This window comes from Schistocerca piceifrons, chromosome 7 (assembly GCF_021461385.2).
Source record: "Schistocerca piceifrons isolate TAMUIC-IGC-003096 chromosome 7, iqSchPice1.1, whole genome shotgun sequence".
In the NCBI taxonomy this organism is placed as follows: domain Eukaryota; kingdom Metazoa; phylum Arthropoda; class Insecta; order Orthoptera; family Acrididae; genus Schistocerca; species Schistocerca piceifrons.
Window position 1 is genome coordinate 407,319,655 of NC_060144.1, and position 22,414 is coordinate 407,342,068.

At 40.0% G+C, this 22,414-nt stretch overlaps 1 protein-coding gene across 1 annotated transcript in view; it reads right to left on the minus strand.

Annotated features, from left to right (window-relative positions):
* The window catches only part of LOC124805373 (protein transport protein Sec16A-like), a 169,337-nt gene that overhangs the window by 132,821 nt on the left and 14,102 nt on the right, over window positions 1-22,414 (minus strand). The window contains exon 3 of the mRNA XM_047265931.1: window positions 278-345. The gene's annotated coding sequence lies outside the window, so the exon portion shown is untranslated. The remainder of the gene's footprint in view (window positions 1-277; window positions 346-22,414) is intronic.

The following is a 22,414-nucleotide window of genomic DNA, read 5'->3' on the forward strand; positions in this document are numbered from 1 at the left end:
ACAGCAATGCCCAATTCTTATCCCATTCAACTGCTGCCACTCCCTCACCTATCTGCCATGTTCCTTTCATTCACCTCTCCCCCTTCCCCTCCTCTCCATGACTCCCTGTTCTTCTCCCCCTTTCCATCTTACACAATCCTTCACCCCAGCTACTGCTCCTACTGCTCATTGTGAAAATTAGTCTTGTTTATGCTCATGACTACTGCTCCTGAAGCTTAGTGTGTCAAATATACAGTGAGTCGTAATGTTTATCATTCTGTTGCCTAAAGTAGCTTACCTGTAGCTGTTGAGTAGTCATTACTTTTCTGCCAATCTTCATTTGACTGGACTATGGGCAACGATGACCTGAACAAAGAAATTGTGGAAATATAAATACATATTTAGAAATGTTTGACAGAATTAAAAAGTGATGTAGTGTCGCCTCTAGTTTTAAATCACTCCTTTTATTATTCAAGAAAACACAAAACCTTCCATAAAGCAGTACTTTCTTCTACGATACTTGGATAACTTAAAGCTACTTAGAAATTTCAAATAGATCAGTGATCTTTATCTTGTAAAAAGTTTACATGACAACTTGGGGGGTAAAAGCGCTCAATTGAATAGTGGTGTAAAACTGATAGGCCTGTAGTACTGCCACTGAACAAACCCCTCTTGCTTCTTGCACACACACACACACACACACACACACACACACACACACACACACACACATGTGCACGCTCTCACATGCACACACATTCACAGCTATCAAATGTCTGCTAGCTGCAGATGTGTATGACCCTACCCTCATACTAGAGGCCAGTAATCAGACCATAAGAACTACAAAGTTCCGGCATTACTGTCATGCAGATCATCCAGAACTAACACAGACCTGCTCATACAGTTCATGCACCACACTATTTTTCGATACATGGATGTGAGCCAGACCCAGACTGAATGTGTGTGGCATGTTAACAACCACTGGATGGGTACACTGGCCAACCTGAGTGTGATTTTTAGGTGGTTTGCCACAGTCATTTACGGAAATGCTGAGTTGTTCCCCATTCACAATACACAAACAGTTAAAATACAATAACACACAGAAAACAACTAACATGATTCCCAAACAGATGGCGTGCACAACTTCTTCCCTTAGGTTAACTGATGATGATGGTGAGAGGAAGGGCATCTGTCATAAAATTAAACTGAAATAAATTTGCAAAGTCATAAGAACAATGGACCCTGTACAACAGGATAAATGGAGAGGAAAAGAGAGTCAAACATTAAACACAGTTGCTTAAGTTCACAGTAGGAGTAATTATAAAATAACGTTCAACCAAAGGTGAAGTTCAATTGTGTACCAACAATGAGTCACAGAAAGAAATTATTAACCAGCACTTAATTTATCATCTTTCTTGCAGCAACTAAATGATTTCCTCTCCTGTGCCAATCTTTTCATCTAAAAGTAGTAGTTACACTCAACATCCTCAATTCTTTGTTGGATATACTCCAATGTCTGTCTTCCCCTAAAGTTTATACCCTCTACAGCTTCCAGTTTATTCCTTCTATAGCTTCCTCTAATACCACAATAGCTTAACAAATGCCCTACCATTCTGTCCCTTCTTCTTGTCAGTGTTTTACAGATATTTCTTTCATTGCCAATTATGAGGAGAACTGCTTGATTTCTTATCTTGTAAGTCAACTTAATTTTCAGTGTCCTTCTCCAACAACAAATGTCAAACACTTTCCTGGTACCAAAGCAACACCAAGCACCAAAGCTAAGGATCAAATGAGCTCACTAGAAACAAGACAACAGAAACTGAGAAATACAAATGCAATTTTTCTTCCATTCTGTTTCACTGTGATTACTTGAATGGTTGTACATAGACAAGAAGTGAAAATGTGAATATGTAGTATGAAACATATGCAGGCAATTTGAAACCAGAAATAGAGTAGGAGTTCATTAAAAGACAAAGATACGAGCATTGAAGAAAGTAATCCAGACATCAGAGGAAATGCATTATGAGGTGGTGATTGCCACATCAGTCAACAATATGATTTATAGTGAATAAGGAAACTTGTAAATCTACAGTTGTAGAGGAGCAGATGAGTTAAAGAATAGTTGACACATGGGCAACATATGTGTTGTACAGATAAGCCCGCTCTTTAACAAGCACTTAAAATAGGTAATTAATAAGATGGTTCAGACTCAATAAATACTGCCCTGGAATACTGAAGCCCAGCCCATTACAAATAATTCCAGGAATGCAAATATGTTCCTCATTACATCAGAAAATGTAACAGCTATCAAAAAAATCTTTAAAATCAAAAATTTATTTTACAATAATCATGATATCACAAAGTTAATAAAAGTAGCTTACTGATTTTAATAAAATCTCCAGTTATTTGGGTAACCAGTTATTTACTAGTGCAACACTTTCTGATTGGGTTAAACACGCTGTAGTTGAGGCACTGTATCAAAACTGACTATCTTCACTTTCATTATTGTTCTCACAAATTTTAGACTGTTTAATATATGAGTGGATCCTTAAACAACTGAATATAAATAACATACTGTCAAACCCATTGTTTGAATTTCTAAATGGTACTGTTACTGAGGAGGCTATTTATGAATATAGACAGAATGTACTTAATTTATTTAATAAATTACTGGTATATTCTGTGATCTGTCAAACATATTTAACAGTGTAAATCACAACACCCTTCTAAGTAAATTAAAACATTATTGTGCAACAGGGAACCCTTCAAAACAGTTCAAGTCATATCTGTCTGACAGTCTGGCTTTGGCAGCCAGATACAATGGTTACGTGTGTGTGTGTGTGTGTGTGTGTGTGTGTGTGTGTGTGTGTGTGTGTGTGTGTGTGTCGTGCATGTATGAATTTGTGTGTGTTTAATATACAGAAGAAAGCCTTTTGGTCAAGAGCTTACTTGCTTAGCAATATTTTTGTTGCACCTGTCTGCGACTCAACATCTACCCTTTCCATAATACTGTCATTATTCCATTCTGGTTTTTCCACTACTTGACAGAAAACAACAAGTGTCCATACAAAAGAATTAAGTGTTCAGCTATTATTTGAATCATAACTGATTGCATGTTGCGGTGTTGTGTCCTGCAAGGTTCCGTCTTAAGAGTCCTTTCTTTTCTTGGGTATATCAATGACCTTTCAACAGTCACATTAGCAGATACTAAGTTTGTTTTGCTTCTAGAGGTTTCAAACACTATGACAAATAGCATATTGCATACCGAAAAACTTTAGCTGAACTTTACATTATAGAGTGAATGCTTTCTTTTTTATTTTTGCATTGCCTTCGTTTGGCAACCTTTACATCACAAAAGTTTGTTGAAGCATTTCATCAGCTCTGTTGCATTCTTCTCCAAACTGTATGTAGTTCTAGAAAGAGCTATTAATGAAATTTTCATGGACATTAATAAATGGCTTTTACCACAATTCTTTGTTATTCAACTTCAAAAGAAGTACATTACGGATTTCAGAACTTTCCACATATCATATGTGTGAAATATGATGACAAGCAGTGAAAAGAAGTTGACAGTCAAATTTTTGGGATTACACCTTGATGATAAAATCAGTTTGGAGGAAAATGCGACAGAGCTGATGAAATGGTTCAACAAACAATTGTAATGTGAAGATTTCCAGGCACAGGTGATGCAAAAATAATAAAAAATTAAAAAAAAGCATTTGCTCTATACTGTCAAGTTAAGCTAAAGTTTTTTTGAGTCGCGATATGTATAATACAAATTATTTGTGAGTTACATTGAAGAAACTCTAGCAAAACCCATTTAAGGAATTATGTGTACTAACTATTGACTCTCAGTATATTTATTTCTTAATGAAATTTTTCATTACTGAAACATTCAAACCAACAGCTCAGTTAATTAATATGTAACTAATAAAGTAAAGAAGGTTAAAGGATTTACTGGTGGCAACTACTAATTTATTTCATGTTCTGGTCATCTATGCTGTGAATATATCTCAGGTTATGGAATGAGTCAATTTTACAAGTTTGCTGTGATAACGGTAATATTCTATTGCACTGTCATATCATAACCACCCTCAGGCAGAAATCGTAAAGCAGGGTCATTGATGAAACAAAACACTTAGCACTGAAAGCATGTCTATGATTATCACCAATGTACAGCCAGAAAAGGACTGAGCTCTTGGATGGAGTGTGCAGCTATTTACACAAACATCAAATATTCCAGAATGCCAGTACTTATACAAACAATGAATATTCCAGATGTAGCAGTCCAGAAAGATGGACGCTCACATGGACCATGTTGGGGGCCAAGACATAGCAGTTTGAGGGAGCAATGACTGCTATGGAGAGTGGAGGAGCCGTTCTTATAGTGCTCAGGATGGCAATGACTCTCCAACCTGGGCATTGCTGGTTTGATGAGTTTGCAAGAGTTACAGAAGTTGGTCAGTGGTAAAGATGGGTGTCACAAGACAGAATGCTTGCATGTAAACTGTTTATTACTCCAACAAGTTACAGCAGTTGCAGTCAGTGCCCTCATCAAGTGGTATGACCAGAGTCGATCCACAGCATCTGTGTTCCACAGTCATGGTCAGGCATCAATATCGTAGGCCACAGTGGTGTCAAGTGGTGTCGAATAGTTTGCTGTGTCAAGGCCTTGCATGGTCAGCTTATCTCAAAAGCACTGCATCAGATACAGTGGCTTTATGTTGTTACACAGCTGCTAGAACAGCTGTGTCCTTCCCAGCCGAGGTGAGTTTCAGCCACTGGCAGGCATCCCAAAGCTCAGTGAGTAGAAAGGTGTCAATTTATTCTTCACCCCATCTGGTAGTGACTGCAGCAGGAAGAACATTGGCAGCCTCGTGGCAGCAGCAAGCACACAGCAGATGCCAATTCATAGTCTGGCTGCGTCAAAATGGCCAGCCTGTCTAGATGGCCTGCTTTTGTACAAGATAAGGCAGGTCTTGTTGTGGTTGACACCATGCACAGGGCATGTCAGGCACCACTGAAATGTCTTGAAATGGCAGTTATTGTTGCCCCACTATGGAACAGAGCTACTGGCATAGTGTAAGTGCTGAGCTTGTAGGTGATGGCTGGAGTCCTCCTCCCTGGAGAGGCTTAAGTCTGACTGCAACAAAACTGCTCTTTCTACAATCAAATTTTACAAAACACTTGTCCAGAGTATAAATTCTATGTAAGCTGTTGTATGTCTGTACTCTAGATTCTTTTACTTATATTTACACTGATATTACTGTTCCACCTTCTTGGGCTCAAACACAATTATAAATGACAAGTCTCTCTATAGTTTGTACAGACCTAATCACTGGATGATTCTGAAAACTATGCATAAGTCCCATGAACAGTACTAGAATAACTCATACATGCTACTACATTTTAACTCTAATGGTTACTTTTGTCCACATCACTCACACTTAGTTTCATTGTTCATAGTCCACTCACTGCTTCAAGCAATATTTCCTATACTCTCCCTCTGAGCCTCTAGGGAAAGTCAGTCTAAAATCCAATTACAGTCCATTAAATTAACTTGCCCATTTAGCAGCAGTGGTAAACCATTTTATAAGGATAAGTGTGAGGGGATCAAGGAGGCATCCTACAACATTACACACTATGTATCCTCTCTTCCCCATATTCTACCCTCCTAGACTCTTCTACTTAACCTTAAAAACGCATCGGTTATCCTTGCCTAATTATCACACTTCACCGAATGATCAACATGTTGCAATACATAACATCAATGCTTCCCTACCAAACTAAATTAAACATATTAAGATCCCATTATACAAATCACATTACACATTCTCTGTAGTTAAACATTTCACCTACAAGTTCGTTTAAATAATACCTAATCACTTACTTTAAATACACCAAAATGTCTCTTTTATAATACCATGAATGTGATTTAAATCTCAGCATTCTTAAATGCATTCTAGCATAGACATCCCTGTAGTACAAACATACATATGTTCATAAGAAGAACTTAAGCTAAACTATTCACAAAAACTAAGTAATTTGTGATAGAATCATTACAGTCATGTTATAATTCCCATTAGAATTGGAGAACTATCACTTAGACCTTAAACTGCATCTCTGACACCAAGAGACCCATTCAGTGTATCAGACTGCATGAGCTCCTACCATTCAGTGTATCAGGCTGCATAGGCTGCATGAGCTCCTCAAAATCACTGACTTACTTAACCAAGATACTTTCCCAGCTACAATCTGTGTGCCTTGATACCACCCAACAACAACTCTCATCATATTCACTATAATCCTCAATACTCTACAATAAACCTCACTGTTTGAATTCACAATTACCTGAGAGACTAGTCCAGTTTATCATGCTGCATGAGCTCCTCAAAATCACTTCTTATTTAACCACAGGTGCTTAAAAACCTGGTTCTCTTAGTACACCTATGATACTCCATAAAACTTCCTGGTACCTGGAATGTTCTCCCTTACACTGGTTCAGACAGTTATCCCAGATGGATTTTATGCAATCATGCACATTGTTACTCAGCAAACCTGGAGTGGTTTAACTGATGAAGACAGGGCCAGTGACTTGTGTTGCATCCACGTGGTGCCTTCAGCATACTGCTTCTGTGAGTCAGTGCTGCATGATGCAAAGACAAAAAACCCAGACCATAAGATACAGTTGAAATGCTGATCTACATTTCACCCTGTCAGTGTTTGTCCCATCCTTTACAACTACCTTACTTGAAAATTGAATAGGCAGTAGGTGTGTGGCCCAGGAAGAGAAAAACAAAAGAAAAGCTCTGGACAGAACTGAGGCACCCTGTGGATGGTAAACCATATATCTACTAGCATAATGCTATAGGACTCCTAAAACTATAACTTACATGATAACATTAGATTACGTGTACACTCTTCTGTCATTTATACATTCATATCCTACATACACTTGCCTATACTTACCCAAGATACATTAGCTGTAACTACCAACATATTCTACACAGAAAAGAAGGAAAAAGGGGATGGACACAAAATCAGGAAAAATGGAAACAAGGACTCCTTAAGAGGTTACAATACACATGCTGCTACTTACTTGCATTGCTAATGATCATAGCACCTTTGCCAATACCGCTGCTGTCACCAAATGTAGAGATGCAGGAAGATGGACAGTTGCATGCCTCACACTGGGTGCCAACATGTAGAGCATCAGTGGTGCAATGATTGCTATAGAGGGGTGGAAGAGCCAGTCTTCTAGTGGTCAGGGTGGCACTTGCACTCCCATCGGGGTATTGTGGGTTTAATGAGTTACCAAGGACTGAGGGAGTCCATCAGAGTTGAAGATGGCTACAGCTAGAGTGATCATGTGCATGAAAACTTTTAATTACTCCAACAAGTTACAACAGTCACAAGTGCTCACCCTCATCTGATGGCATGTCCCATGTTCACGCTGGTGTCCATATATCACAGGCATGGTCAGGAATCAATCCTGCAGCTCATGTTGGTGTCATGAGGATAGTAGTAGCTGCTGCCCCAGTCGTAGTGAGGCCTTGCACGGTCAGTGTGTCTCAACAGTGCTGCATTCGCTGTAGCTGCTTTATGTTGTTGTTATGCTGCTGGTGTGGTGGGTGTGGTCCTGTCCAGCCAGGCTAAGTTTTTGGTATTGGCACCAAGGCTCAGTGACTAGGAGAGCCTTGGTTCATCCCTTACGCCATCTGGTGGCGTCCTGCAGCAGGAAGAATGTTGGAGACCTAACAGCAGCAGCCAATTCACAGCTGATGCCAATTTGTAGCCCAGCTGTGTCAACATACCCAACCTGGCTGGACAGCCTGCTGTTATGCAAAACAAGGCAGACCTTGCTGTCGACGAGCTCACCTATGTGGCCTGCCAAACGTCAAAGTGTTTTGAAATGCCAATTACTGCACAAGCAATGGATGGAGCTGCTGGCATGGTGTAAATGCTGACTTTTTGGATGATAGTAAGGATTTGAATTTTGGCATCAGGCCCCAGCTTTTCCCCTTGCAGTTACACAGAATGTTTGTTAAAAATGTTATGCTATTTCAAGAACTTTCTAGAACTGATAAATACTAAGTAACACATAATAACTGGTAGCTGGGTTTGAACTGGTGACCCTTAGCACTCCAGCCAGTGAAGCTAACCACTTCACAATACCGCATGCAATGCAGCTCACTGCATTCCTGCCCCTCTTGGAGAAACAGAAGTTTTCACTGGAGACAACAACAGCACACTGGACATGGATCTTGTCAATGGTCTGTCTTCAGTTTCCATCATCAATCTGTGCCTCTGTAGTAGAGCTTCATACCAAGGATGTGGATGACATCTCTCTGTTTTTGTTTTTTTCTTCTTTTTTTTCTTTTTTTTTCTTTTTGACAAAGAATTGTAATCCTTGACTTCATAAGTGACATCTGACAAGCAACAATGGATACAATATGGTCCATAGATGCTATCTGGTAACTTTTCCAATAGTCCCAATTTCTGTACAAAGGAAAATGTCCATACCAAGTCTCCCATGCTGTATCTTACTGGTGGCTGCTTGGCTTTATAATGCTCTTGATCTTCCTCCTGAGCATCCAGGGTCCACATGTGAGCCATCTAAACTTTCGGTCCTGCTGATAAGAAGTTTCATGTAGTAATCTGAGCATCATCCAGTTGATATGAAAAATGTGCATCCACTATTATTTAAGCCTCATGACCATGGAGCAGAAACAACAATGTGAAGCCTGTAGTATCTTGCTTCACTACAAATGACATGACAGGCAGTACTGTATCCCAATCTTGCTGTTTGAAATCAAAATACACTGAGAGCATATTTGACAACATCTAATTGAAGTGTTCTTGGAGACCATTCACCTGTGGATGGTAAGCAGTCATCATCCTGAGGATGATGCGTCATGAAATTATCTCTGGTGCTTGTCTCTAATGTAAGACTTTTCCTTGCTTCAAAATGACGTCTTTCATCAAGAACTTTGCAATTTCTGGAGCTTAGGCAGTTACTACAGCTTTAGTGACAGCATAGCAGTTGAGGTGTTGAGTGGAGATTGTTATCCATTTATTTCCATCCAACAATAATATTATGACTACATTCTGTTGAAACAACAAACTCTAAAGCCTGTGTTCTGTCACTGATAGTAATTCTTGCAATACATGCTTCTGTTGCCTGGATATATTTCCCATCTGTGACTTTGAGCACAACTGCCTTCATATCCCTGAACATACTGTTCTTTAGATGATAACAATAAGCATCCGACATTACAGAAAATGAAGTCCCTGAGTCAACTAGCACATTGACAAGTTGACTGTCGATGATGACATCAATGAGATTTCCAAGAATCTCAGTGACTATTGTTCATGGAGGGTCTGTGATGACCTCATCTCCAAAGGTGCTAACGTTTGTATGGCAACAGGGAATGGCTACAGCATGTTGGGAAATCACCTCATCCAAGGTACATTGACTGGCATGAATAGAACTATTGTGATGGTCTATGCCTGGTGGTGTAGTAATCATCAAACATTTATCCTTCTTTCTCTGCTGTAGTGTACAGGCACCCAGGGTGACCAATGGAAACATACAGTCGTGTTGTCCTCTATCTTCCAAATGTCTGTTCTTCTATGGGCATCATGCTTGGCATAGGTGTTGGTTGTATCTATGGTATCAGGTGCTGGGTTGTCACTTGATGGCAGAGGAAGAAGTCAAAGTTAGCTGATTTCATTCTTCCTGGCATGTTTGGCTGGTGGCAAACATTCTCTTCAAATTTGTCATTACTTCCTGATTCAACAGGTAATTCATGGCTGCTGTCTCTTGCTTACTGAGTCCAACTGTTCTGGTTGCTATAAAATGCTCATATCTGTTCTTTCACTACCTGGTGTATATGAGAGGTGAGGTCTTAGTGGTCTTCCACAACCGCCATAGGGACCACATTCAAGAGTCAGTCATATTTCTTTTGCAAATTATTTGCTGTTGCATTTCCTTGATACACTGGCACCACTTGGTAAATTCCTTGATTGTTCTGACATCCTTTAGCGGAAGAGCTTGGTACATGTCTTTTATAGCTCCTTTCATCAACTGTGGGATTCTGTCCACTTCTATCACTTTTGTATTCATAATGTGGCATAAGGCCAAAGCATTCTGTACATAGGACTGTATCATTTCTCTATGATATTGAGCCCAATCCTTCAATTGTTCTTTAACTAAGCTGACTTGTTGCTGATTGACACCAAATGCTTTATCAGACCAGACTGAAATTGGTCCCAGCATTTCTCCGTTGTTCTCTAACCACTGCTGTATTTGTCCTCCACGTAAAAGGACTTATTTGTCAAACACGTCATGATATCCCACTTACTGAATTTTGTGACACTATCAAATCATTTCATTTCAGCCATTTTGCTGTGTCGTGACCAGCATCTCTGAAGAACACTGACATATGCCTGTTGTGCAGTTGACTTACTGCTGGTTTGGAATTCATTAGTCTCCTAAAAATACAGACCATGAGAATGATGTACATCTTGTATTCTGGTTCCTGTCCTTGTAAGTGACAGTTGTTACATTGCCTACCATATTTACTCGAATCTAAGCCACACTTTTTTTCCGGTTTTTTGTAATCCAAAAACCGCCTGCAAGCGGAAGTTCTGAAAAATGTTGGTAGGTGTCGCCACAACTAACTTTTGTCGACGAATATATGTAGCGCTACACAGGCATGCTTTGTACGCACAAAGATAAATACTGGCGCCAAAACCTCTGCGTCAGTAAATAAATTTAAAAAAAGGTGGAAGACGAGCATTTTTTCTCCGCCCCGAGTTTCGAGAACTGCATTTTCATACATTATCCAACGAAGTAAATACAAATTCCGTATTGTTCATCTTCGAATGTAGCAACATTTCAATGTACTACGAAAATCTGACTGGCAAGACTGTTTGGGATATTTGACAATATGGCCAACTCTACATTCTGAATTTTTTCCTACCTGTGAGAAGAGATGGTTGCTAATAGGAACTTTTATGAACTGTGAATCACATGCAGTCATCTCTTCACCATAAGAATAATATGGATATAAACATTTTGCCATGTATTGTTTCGTGTTTGCTGCTGTCTCATTTAAACCGTGTCTGCCTAATAAAGTACAAAACTAGAGTGAGACAACAGCAAACACGGAAGAATATACATATCATGTCATGTTTATATTTGTATTATTCTTATGCCTAATAGTGATACAGTCAGAAATGAAGCACAGAAATTGACTAGATTTTTAAATCTAAGATGGCTCTAATTTCTGTGCAGAATGCTATGTACTAAAGAGGCGTCTGCAAAGATTTTCAAACGGAGAAAAATTTTCGCTAAACTCTCGTTCAGAATTCTATCATACGCAGTATATTATTTGGTTCTTGTTGATCATTATCAAAGAAAGCAGCAATTTAAGTAACAACCAATAGCAGTTTCTTTTTTTTTAAGCGGCGGTAGTGCGCCGAAAAGCAAGCCATGCCGCGAGCGGCGACAGGCCGTAAACACTCATTATCACAGTGTGACAAACAGTGCATGACACAGTACAGTAATGCATTTTCAGCTTAGCGTGACGTAAAACCTATAACAAAGAGAACGGCGCTTATCAGATCAAAGAAAAATAAGCAATCAATTCAAACCAGACGAAGCACGTGAAAAAGAAAGGGTACCCATATAAATACGGACGAAGTGCCTGACGCATAGCAATGGCTACCTGGTAAAGCTTAACTGCTAAGCTTACGACTCGAACCAAACTACTGTAGCTGTATCGTCATTCATTCGACCCAAATTTTGTCTCATATTACAATGGAGCAATTTTGTTTCGATGTGGAGGTGTGGTCTAAAACTTTTCTCTCCCCTTGAATTTCGAGTCTCAAATTTTAGGTGCGGCTTAGATTTGGGAAATTTTTTTTCCTTGATTTCGAGTCTCATTTTTCAGGTGCGGCTTAGATTCGAGTGCAGTTTAGATTCGAGTAAATACGGTATTTGGAGCTCAGTGATACAGATATTTTGAAATGCCTAGTGTTGCCATCAAACAATTTTATAAACAATATTATAATGCCTGTGTTATTCAGAAGTATGATGCAATGTTCCTTCGGACATGCAGGATAAGGCAACCACTCGCAATAAGCAGAAGATCCAGGTTTAAGTCCTAGCCTGGCACATTCCATTATACAACTGAGGGTATACATATTTACAACAGTGTATACATTTCATGTAAACAATATTATGTCTAACCACATTCAAGTCCAAATCTGAATCCAGGGTCAACAATTAAATACAACACTTAGCATCATAAGCACATCTATAGCAAACACCAATGTACTACAGTCAGAACAGAACTGACTTCCTGGATGGAGAGTTGCAGCTATGTATAGGAACATCAAATATTCCAGAATGCTGCTACTTCCACAATCATTGAATGTTCAAGAATATACAAACATTAGAAACATATATTTCAGATATTTCAAGAACCTTCTAGAAATGATAAATACCCAAATAACTGCTGGTGGCTGTGTGTGGACTGGTGAAATGCAGTACACCAGCCAGTGGTGCTAACCACTATGCCACAGGGCATGCACAACAGCTCAATAAAGAATTTTTTATTTGCTACATTTAGCTACACCTTCCAGCTACCTCTCTACATAGCTGCCACTATGACTTCGAGATTTGTTATAGTGTGGTACCAACTTTCTAATACTCTCATCATAGAAGGCAGTTGCCTGTGCTTTCAGCTCATTCTCTATGCTGGTCTACAGCTCACTGTATGAACCAATGTGCTGTCCTCCTAGCCAGTGTTTTATGTGCATAAAGAGATGAGAATCTAAGGAATCCAAGCCTATGCTCTATTAACATTGAAAACACTGCAGGAGCATCTCTGTTGCGGCTGCAATGTGTAGGTAAACATTGTCATGAAGAAGTACAATGCCTGATGACAACATTCCTCTTGGCCTGTTCTGAACTGCCTTTTGTACATGGTGAAGAGTCACGCTTTTTGAGGCTGCAGTGATGATTGCATTACATTCAATCAATTCCACCAGCAAAACTTCTTTTCAGTCACAGAACACAGCAGTCATGAACTTTCTGATGGAGAACATTTGCTTGCACTTCTTACTCAGAGAATGAGAATGGATCCACTGTTTGGACTGCTCTTTTGTTTCTTCATTTTTGAAAAGGACCCATGGATTTTCTCCTGCGACAATTTTGTTGAGAAATCTTCTTCTTCAATGTAGTGCTGGAAAAACATTAAGACAGTGACAATTTGCTGCGTTTTGTAATGTTCAGCCACGATCTTGGGAAACCATCTCACACAGAATTTGCAATACTGAAGTCTCTCACTGATGATGGTATAGAGAGCTGCCCTTGCAATTTTTGGGAAATGAATCACTCAACACAGAAACTGTGAATCTGCAATTTTCTGGAATCGCCTGATCCACTTGCTGAACAAGCTCACTGATTGACACTAGTTTCCTTCCCTGACTGCCTGCAACATGAACACCTGTATGTCATGCTTCAAAGTTACCACATCATTTGCTGGCACTCATGAAAGTTTCACCTTATACATCATTTATCTGTCAATGAATTTTGGCTGTATTGCACCCCTCAACTGGAAGAAATTGAATGACAGTGTGCACTTCACATTTCACACTTGCAGCGGGGAGGGGGAGAGGGACTCTATTGTTCTAAGCACATTCACATGCTTTATTTTTAAGAAATAAAAATGTTCTCACAGTGCTATAATGGTGCAGAAGGGGACATGAATAGTTGTATAACTCTTGCCTGCCAGGGCGTGACTGAGTCTTCTGTGGGTGACGTCTGGTATCATAAATGGTTTCGAGAGAGGTATGATATGTGGGTACGATACACGGGAAAGCTACAGATAAACCAGCAGTGACTATAAAACAGTTCTTTATTAATTTATTCAGCTCAAACAGCCTTCTGAGTGACTTCTATTTTCTGGCATGGTCCAGTATTCCCTTGTAATATTCAGCACTGTAATTGCAGGCAATGATTCACGGCAAGCAGAGTGCACACACAGACCGAGAGGCAGAGCACTGAGCTGGCATTTCTGGTATGCTGGCTGAGGCAGCAGGGCATGGCCACAATTTGGTCACACATGGCCACCAACATCTTCTCTATTGTGAAAGGTCACAGAGTCTCAGCAGCACAACAATGGTGTTGTCCAGAGTCGAAGTCTGGACCAATGCTGAAGAGCAGGAGTGGGCGGCTGGTGCATTGTTGACTGCCTGAGCTAAGCAGACAGGCAGTGGTCTGCTGTTCATGACCTAGTGGCTGCAGAGTCAAAGTGATGGCTCCAACTCAAACAGACTGGGAGTTACATACTGCCCATCTGGCCAAATGATGACAAGCTGGGTTGTATGTCGTCAAGTACTACTGTTGGCAGCCAATTTTGTGGTAACAGAGGTATTTCTGGGTTGCATCAACGCCACTGTCACAATTGGCTGCAATACCTCCTGCAGGCTGACCCAGCGAAGCTGATGAACATGCAATCCACTGGCCAGCATCTGACTTTGGCATGGCCCAATTCTGCTCTGGCACTGCACTGCTAGTTCCATGTCTCATTTATAAGTTTCACCCTTTAAAATTTTCTCCCTTTCATGAAGAAAATTCACCCTTAAATTCTGCTGGAACAGAAACACTAGTTTATTTACAATTTTTTTACATTTCACATGTCCACCTCCCCTTATGATTTCACTTTGTCCTCTGCACTGTTTACATTTTATCTCAACTATTGAGTCCAAATGTCCTGATTTTCACACTTCTTAGTTCAGATCACTTTAAGTCCTGTTAAAAATTGTGTCTTACCTTGTGAGAGGGCAAAGGGAATCAGGAAGGCAATCTTTGCTACTAACTTTCTGCATGCTACATGCCATCTCCCACATTTGCCTTTACTTATATCACATTCTTCTAACAACTCGAACATTAGTCCCAAATATAAAAAGCCATACCCCAGATGTATACAAACAATATCACATGCTATCCAGAGCTAACATAAAAATAGGCACTCCTTGACCTGTACAATTCTCTTTTCTTTAATTAATACACGTACAATCCTGTTTCTTTAGCACTAAGAAATAGCAAATAGTGAAAACTATCTACAAGTTTATGCTAATATCTTATTGCTTATCATTATCAGCTAACATGGAGAAGCCAAATACTGTGGGCTACATTCTACCTTAACCTATAGGAGGAACAGATCTGTCCTACGCAAACAGAATGGTTTGTGCGCTGATCTATTGCTTAGGAATACTGGCTTATGTGAGCTCTGCAGTTTGTACACATTTCTCTTTGTCCATATTATTATATCTTAGCAGCTCAGAAAAGTTCATTTAGAACAGCAGGAGAGCCATTATAGCCTTGCTTTGGTGATGGTTTCAAGACGTTGTGGCTTGAGAATCTATCCGGACTTTCTTCCCCTTCTCACACTTGTGACCTGGCTACAAGTGCTACACCAGTTCCACCTGTACTGTACAATAATCCTATAATTCTCCAAGCTACAGGTGCTATACCAGCCCCACTTGTGTTGTATAATAATCTTATAATTTTCCAGCTACTGGTGCTATAGCAGCCTTACCTGTGCTGCACATTAATCCTATAACTTCCTGACTAAAGGTACTGATGTTCCACCTATGTTGTACAATGCAAAATCACTTTAATTCCTGTGCTTTCACATCTCTTCCAAGATCTGAGATATTTTCCCACTATGTCACCTCTTTCTTTTAGTTGGCTAATGCTGGTGGATCTACCGCTGCCAGGAGCATTGATTCTCGAGGGATCTGGAGCAGTTTAACTGATGATGTTACATCTAATTTCCACCCCACATTCATGTGAAATACAAGCACTTTGGCTGTTTTGAGAAGACAGCAGAACTTAACAAAATAATACCATTGTGACTATTATTGATTTTGAGGTACAAAATTTATAAGTTCAGCAAACACATGTAATTCACTTTAAACCATATGAACCAATGCAGAAACCTAATCTAAACAAAAATACCTCTGTAATATCTTCTTTAACATGTACATTTCTGAATGTATGCTTATACAAACAGCTTTAAAAGGTGAAACTACCAAGAATAGTGGGGGGAGGGGGGAGCCTACATTACATGTTAATGAAAACTGAGGGACCCCTCTGGGATACAGCTGCTTCCCCTGGCCTGGTATAGGTTTATAGATGACATCTTTGTGGTCTGGACTCATGTTGAAGAAACAATCCTTAATTTCCTCCATAATCTCAACTCCTTTTCGAATCTGAATTTCACCTGGTCCTTCTCCAAAACCTAAGCCTTCTTCCTGGATGTTGACCTTCATCTTGTTGAACCTCACATCCACACCTCTGTCCATATCAAACCCACAAACAAAAAACAGTACCTTCACTTTGATAGCTGCCATCCATTCCACATCAAACACTCCCTTCCCTACAGCCTAGGTATTCGTGGCAAACGTATCTGCTCCAGTGACGAATCCCTCAACAATTACACCAATGACCTGACCAGTGCTTTCCTCTCCCGCAACTAACCTGCAGACCTTGTCTCCCGAGCAATACATTCCTCCCCGTCCAACAACAATGTTCCTACCCCCAGACCACACAGAAGCATCCCCCTTGTCACCCAATATTATCCTGGCCTCGAAAACATCAACAAATTACTCCGCCAGGGATATGACTTTCTCATGTCAACCCCTGAAATGAGATCATCCCTTGACAAAATTCTCCCCACACCACCCAGAGTTGCCTTTCGTCACCCCCCTAACCTCCGTAACATCCTCATTAAACCCCACAATATTCCCAGACTACCTTCTCTACCCAGCGGTTCCTACCCCTGTAACCGACCCCGCTGCAAAACCTGCCCCATGCATCCCCCCACAACCACCTACTCCAGCCCCGCTACTGGTAAAACATACACAATTCAAGGCAGGGCTACGTGTGAAACCACACATGTCATTTATCAACTGACATGCCTGCACTGCACAGCCTTTTACATCGGCATGACAACAACCAAACTGGCTGAGCGCATGAACGGACACAGACGAACTGTCCGCCTAGGAGATGCCCAATACCCAGTAGCGGAGCATGCCCTCCAGCATAATTCTAGGGACCTAGGAACCTGCTACACCGTATGTGCCATTTGGCTTCTCCCACCCAACACCAGTCCCTCTGAACTGCGGAGATGGGAACTTGCACTCCAACACATCCTTTCATCCCGCCATCCCCCTGGACTGAACCTACGTTAAACCACCTCACTCCCATTCACTCTTCAGTCTTCTCCTCTTTCCCTTTCCTCTTTAGCCATTCACGCATCTTTTCATCCTACATAGTTGTGTTTATCTTTATACTATATACCTCTTTACTTCTGTATGCATCCTCTTTGGTTTGATGCTGGCACAGTACTTACAGTAGAATATCTTTGGCTTCCCTCTGACAACCATGCCTCCATCCTTGCTACCCTCCCTGTTTTCCTTTCCCTGTTGCTTCATAACCTGGGTTGTGAGTAACTGAATGTACTTTCCTTTCTTCCCTTTCTTTCCCCTCTCTCCTCACTGATGAAGGAACGTTTGTTCTGAAAGCTAGGAACGTAAATTTTCGGTTCTGTTTTTTGTGTATCTATCGGCTGTACTGAGCTGAGGTAAGTACTGGCCAGCCCCTCTATCTCTCTGTTAGTATTTGTTTCACATCTTTATATGAGATTTTCCATTAATCATTTAGAAATCATATTTCAACAGTTAAGATGGCAGATGACAGAGTCTGCATAGTTCAAGAGAACAGCCATAAAAACAAGAGTGCTACTACTATACTCTGATTAAAACTGCTTGTTATTTGATGTTTGTCATGTGGCACTACAGCTTTGCCTCACTGGATATCTGTTGCACCTCTGTTAAAGCTTGTGTAATGTGAATGGAGCAAACTTTTCCGTATTACGGCTGGCACTAGTTAAATGTGCTGACGGCAGTGCCCAATAACAGATTACGCATGTAAATCAAATTACTCAAGCATTGGAAGTGAACTGATGCTTTGTTATGGCACACTGGCAACAGTAGACAGTTTTTCTGATGGTGACAGTTCTGAGTAGAGTACTAAGTTCCAGGAGCTGAAGTGTCAACTATTAAGTAATTTTAATTGTACAGTAATGAAAGTATTGATATTCCAGAAATTAAAAAAAATAAAATAAAATGACGTGTATAAAGGCATTTGAGATGTGACTGAAGGATAAGTATTTTAACATGACATCATTTCAATGAGCAGTTGATGGAGAGTGTGGCTCAAATTTTGCCTGATTCTTTGGCTGAACACACCATTTTGGGGGGAGTGGGGAGGGGGGGGGTAGGAGGAGGAGGGTTCTTGAAATTTTATTTCTCATTTTAGGCACAATGGAAGATAGTTGAAGCTAATGGCAGAAAATTTCAGTTATTAATATCAGTCCAGGATGGTATTTTTTTAATACATTCAGATCAACAAACCACATCATTGTCTGTCAAACCAAGTTTTTTTTCAACATCAAAAAATTACATACCTCTCTGAGTCAGAAAATTTGCTGCTCAAATTCATGTCTCTAATCCATCCATAATGTGCTGGATAAAAATTATTTGCACTATACCAGTTTTCATATAATGCTCGGTATAATGCAGCATTATTTTGTCTTAATCTGCAGTAATATTCATAGCAGAAGGCATCATATTTTTGCATTTCCTGATCATAGTCACCATATAGCATTTCTGCTTCAAGAAAGATAAAAATTATTAGTTACCTGAAAGTTGTAAGCATCCTTAATTCATAGATGGAAAGATGGACCAGTAAATTATTGTTTTCAAGACTGAAAGCTTTCAGAACAGCTCCAGAAACATACAAGTAGACAACAACACTCCTAACTTTTAGAACCATATGTTCCTTCTTCAGGGATGAAAGAGTATATAACTGGAGAACGATGGACTAGGAGATAACCTTTTCAGAACCTGAGCTAAGAAGAAAAAAATCACCTTATGAGTTCTGGCTGTCCTGTCACCAGTGCACCCTCCCCTAACAATTTCTTGTTTCTTCCTTTAAAAAGGAAACCATAGTTTCAAAAGCAAAGTGTATTGTTATCTACTTCCATGTCTTTCCGTCAGTTGTCCCAAAACTTGTCTCTACTGAACAATATAATTTCGCAGGCCATCTTTCTCTTTGAGAAGTTGACAGTTATCAATATCTATAATTACTGATGTAATGCTATAAAATAGTACCTCTTTCAATTTATTTGGCAGATTTAGTTAAACAACAAAAGTAACAAATATATGGAGGATAACTCTGGCAGATGTGCACTGCAACTTGTCAGTAAACATAGTCAGAGGGCAAGAAAGGAAACAAATTAAAAAATATCACAATGGTCCTCAAAATATTTTAAAAATAAACACCCACCTGAAACCAAACATTATGTAAGAACAAGATTCCACAAATGACAACTGTATGAAAATGCATCAGACTTTTTCTTATGTATCTAACTTTCGTTATGTTTTGTGTTTTGCAATTTATCATCCAACCCTGACATGTGATTCTACAAGATCTGCAAAATGTCCATCCTTAGCTGCCATAACTTCTGTTTCCCATCCACAAAATTTCTTTAGATGTGGAAACAGATACAAGTATGACATATGGAATAGGTTCCCAGATATGTGGGTGGCTCAAAGACTTCATACGTAATAGAACCTGGTATGTTGTCCTCAATGATGAATGGTCATCAGAGGCAAAGGTATCATCATGAGTGCCCCAGGGAATTTTCTGTAAATGATTTGGCAGACAGTAGGCGGTAATCAGTGATTGTTTTCTGATGATGCTATGGTGTATGGGAAGTTGTGAAGTGGAGTGACTTTAGGAGGATATGAAATGGCTTAAGCAAAATTTCTGGTTGGTGTGATGAATAGCTCTAAAAGGAAAAACAAACCCCATATAATCTTTGGATACAGCATTACTAGTGTCCTGCTTGACATAGTCACATCATTTACATATCTGGGCGTAACACTCCAAATCAATATGAAATGGAATGAGCCTGTTAGGATTGTGGTAGGGAAGACAAATGGTTGACTTTGGTTTATTGGGAGAATTTTGGAAAATTGTGGTTCAACTGTAAAGGAGAAAACATGTACAACACTAGTGTGACCTAATCTCGTATACTGCTTGAGTTTTTGGGAGCTGTGCCAAGTTGTATCCAAGGAAGACATCAAAGCAATTCAGAAGCAATCTGCTAGAGTTGTTATTGGTAGCTTCACTCAACGTGCAAGTGTTACGGAGATGGTTCAGGAATTCAAATGGGAATTCCTGGAGGAAAAGCAACATTCTTTCTGAGGAATGTTTATTGAGAAAATTTAGCCAGTGTTAGAACCTGACTGCAGAATGATTCTACTGCCGACATTCTACATTTCTTGAAAGGACTATCATTAGTCGTGCAGTATTCAACAGCAAAATTTTATCCTCCAGAAGTTAAGCAATAACAATAATCCACTTTTCACCCCATAAAACTCTAGCTATAAATTTTTCAAAGGATGAAATTAACTTTCCACCCAATTCTTTGACTAATGTTCTGTTTATAGAATGGAGCTGTGCACACACGTCATTTACAGTAATACATCGGCAAATAAAATTAATTGGATTGTTTTTGAAATGGTCTAGACAGTAAGTTAGCTACTTCTTGTGTAGATTGTTTAAACAATTCCTTTATTGAAATGATGTGAACTAAGTTTATAGAATATGTACTTATGATTAGAGTTAACATTAATGAAATTCACCCACAACATGCACAAAGCATTCTCATAATTAATTCTTAATGTAAAATATACAGTAATATGTATTCTAGTATTTGCATGGTGTCAGGTACTCCATACATCTTTAGTCGCTGAATTGACAAACGCCATATTGTGTACTTTCTGATCTTTTTCACAATGCAGAACTGCAGTTTTTTGGGAAGGGCGGAGAGGTGGGGGGGGGGGGGGGGCGGGGGGGCGGGGGCGGCATGTCTTGGTGCTCAGTTCATACTTGAGCTAGGAACATGAAGTAAAAGTTCTATGGTTTAGTACAGACCAGTGACCATTTATATAACTATTCGAACATCTGTCTTACCATAGCTATGTTCCAATATACGAGGGCCGTTCGGAAAGTAACCTCCGGTTGATTTAAAAAAATACACCAAGTTAAATAAAAGTATTTTAATATATACATCTTACAACTACATCTTTGCACTATTTTTCTACATAGTCTCCATAGCGATTGAGGCACTTATCGTATCTCTTCACAAGCTTTGAAATTCCTTCTGCACAAAAATCACCCGCTTGTGCCTGGAGCCAGCCTGTGACCGCATCTTTGAGCTCTTCGTCGTCATCAAACCGCTGTGACCCGAGCCATTTCTTCAAATGCATGAAGAGGTGATAATCACTTGGCGCCAGGTCTGGGCTGTAAGGTGGATGGTTGATAACGTCCCACTTGAAGGATTCAAGAAGGGCCGTTGTTCTGCGAGCAGAGTGAGGACGGGCGTTATCGTGCAAAAAAACGATACCGGAAGTCAGCATACCACGGCGTTTGTTCTGTATAGCCCGTCGTAACTTTTTTATTGTTTCACAGTACACGTCTTGATTAATGGTCGTACCACGTTCCATGAATTCAACCAACAACACCCCTTTGGCATCCCAAAACACCGTTGCCATCAGTTTTCTGGCAGAAAAATCTTGCGAGGCTTTTCTTGGTTTGGTAGGCGAATTTGAATGTGCCCACATCTTTGATTGTTCTTTTGTCTCAGGGTTCACGTACTTAATCCAGGTTTTGTCACCGGTCACGATTCTGTTTAACAATGGTTCTCCTTCATCCTCATAACGTGACAGAAAGTCTAATGCAGAGGCCATTCTTTGAGTTTTGTGGTGGTCGGTAAGAATTTTGGGCACCCATCATGCACAGAACTTACGGTAACCCAATCTTGCTGTCACTATCTCGTACAAGAGAGTCTTAGAAATCTGTGGAAAACCAGTAGACAACTCCGACATTGAGAAACGTCGATTTTCACGAACTTTTGCATCAACTGTATGAACGAGTTCGTCAGTCACCAATGATGGTCTACCACTCCTCTCTTCATCATGAACGTTTTCTCGTCCACTTTTAAATAAACGTACCCATTCACGGACAACTCCTTCACTCATAACTCTTGGTCCGTACACGGCACAAAGCTCATGATGAATAGCTGCTGCAGAATATCCTTTGGCTGTAAAAAACCTTATGACAGCACGCACTTCACATTTGGCGGGGTTTTCTATTGCAGCACACAATTCAAACTGCCACAGAAAGTAAACTAGCGCAGGTACGACGTTCACTCGACCACGGCTTGATGCCGACTGACCTGTTGAGTGCGTGAACGCACAGATGGCGTCGCTACTCCCCCCACAA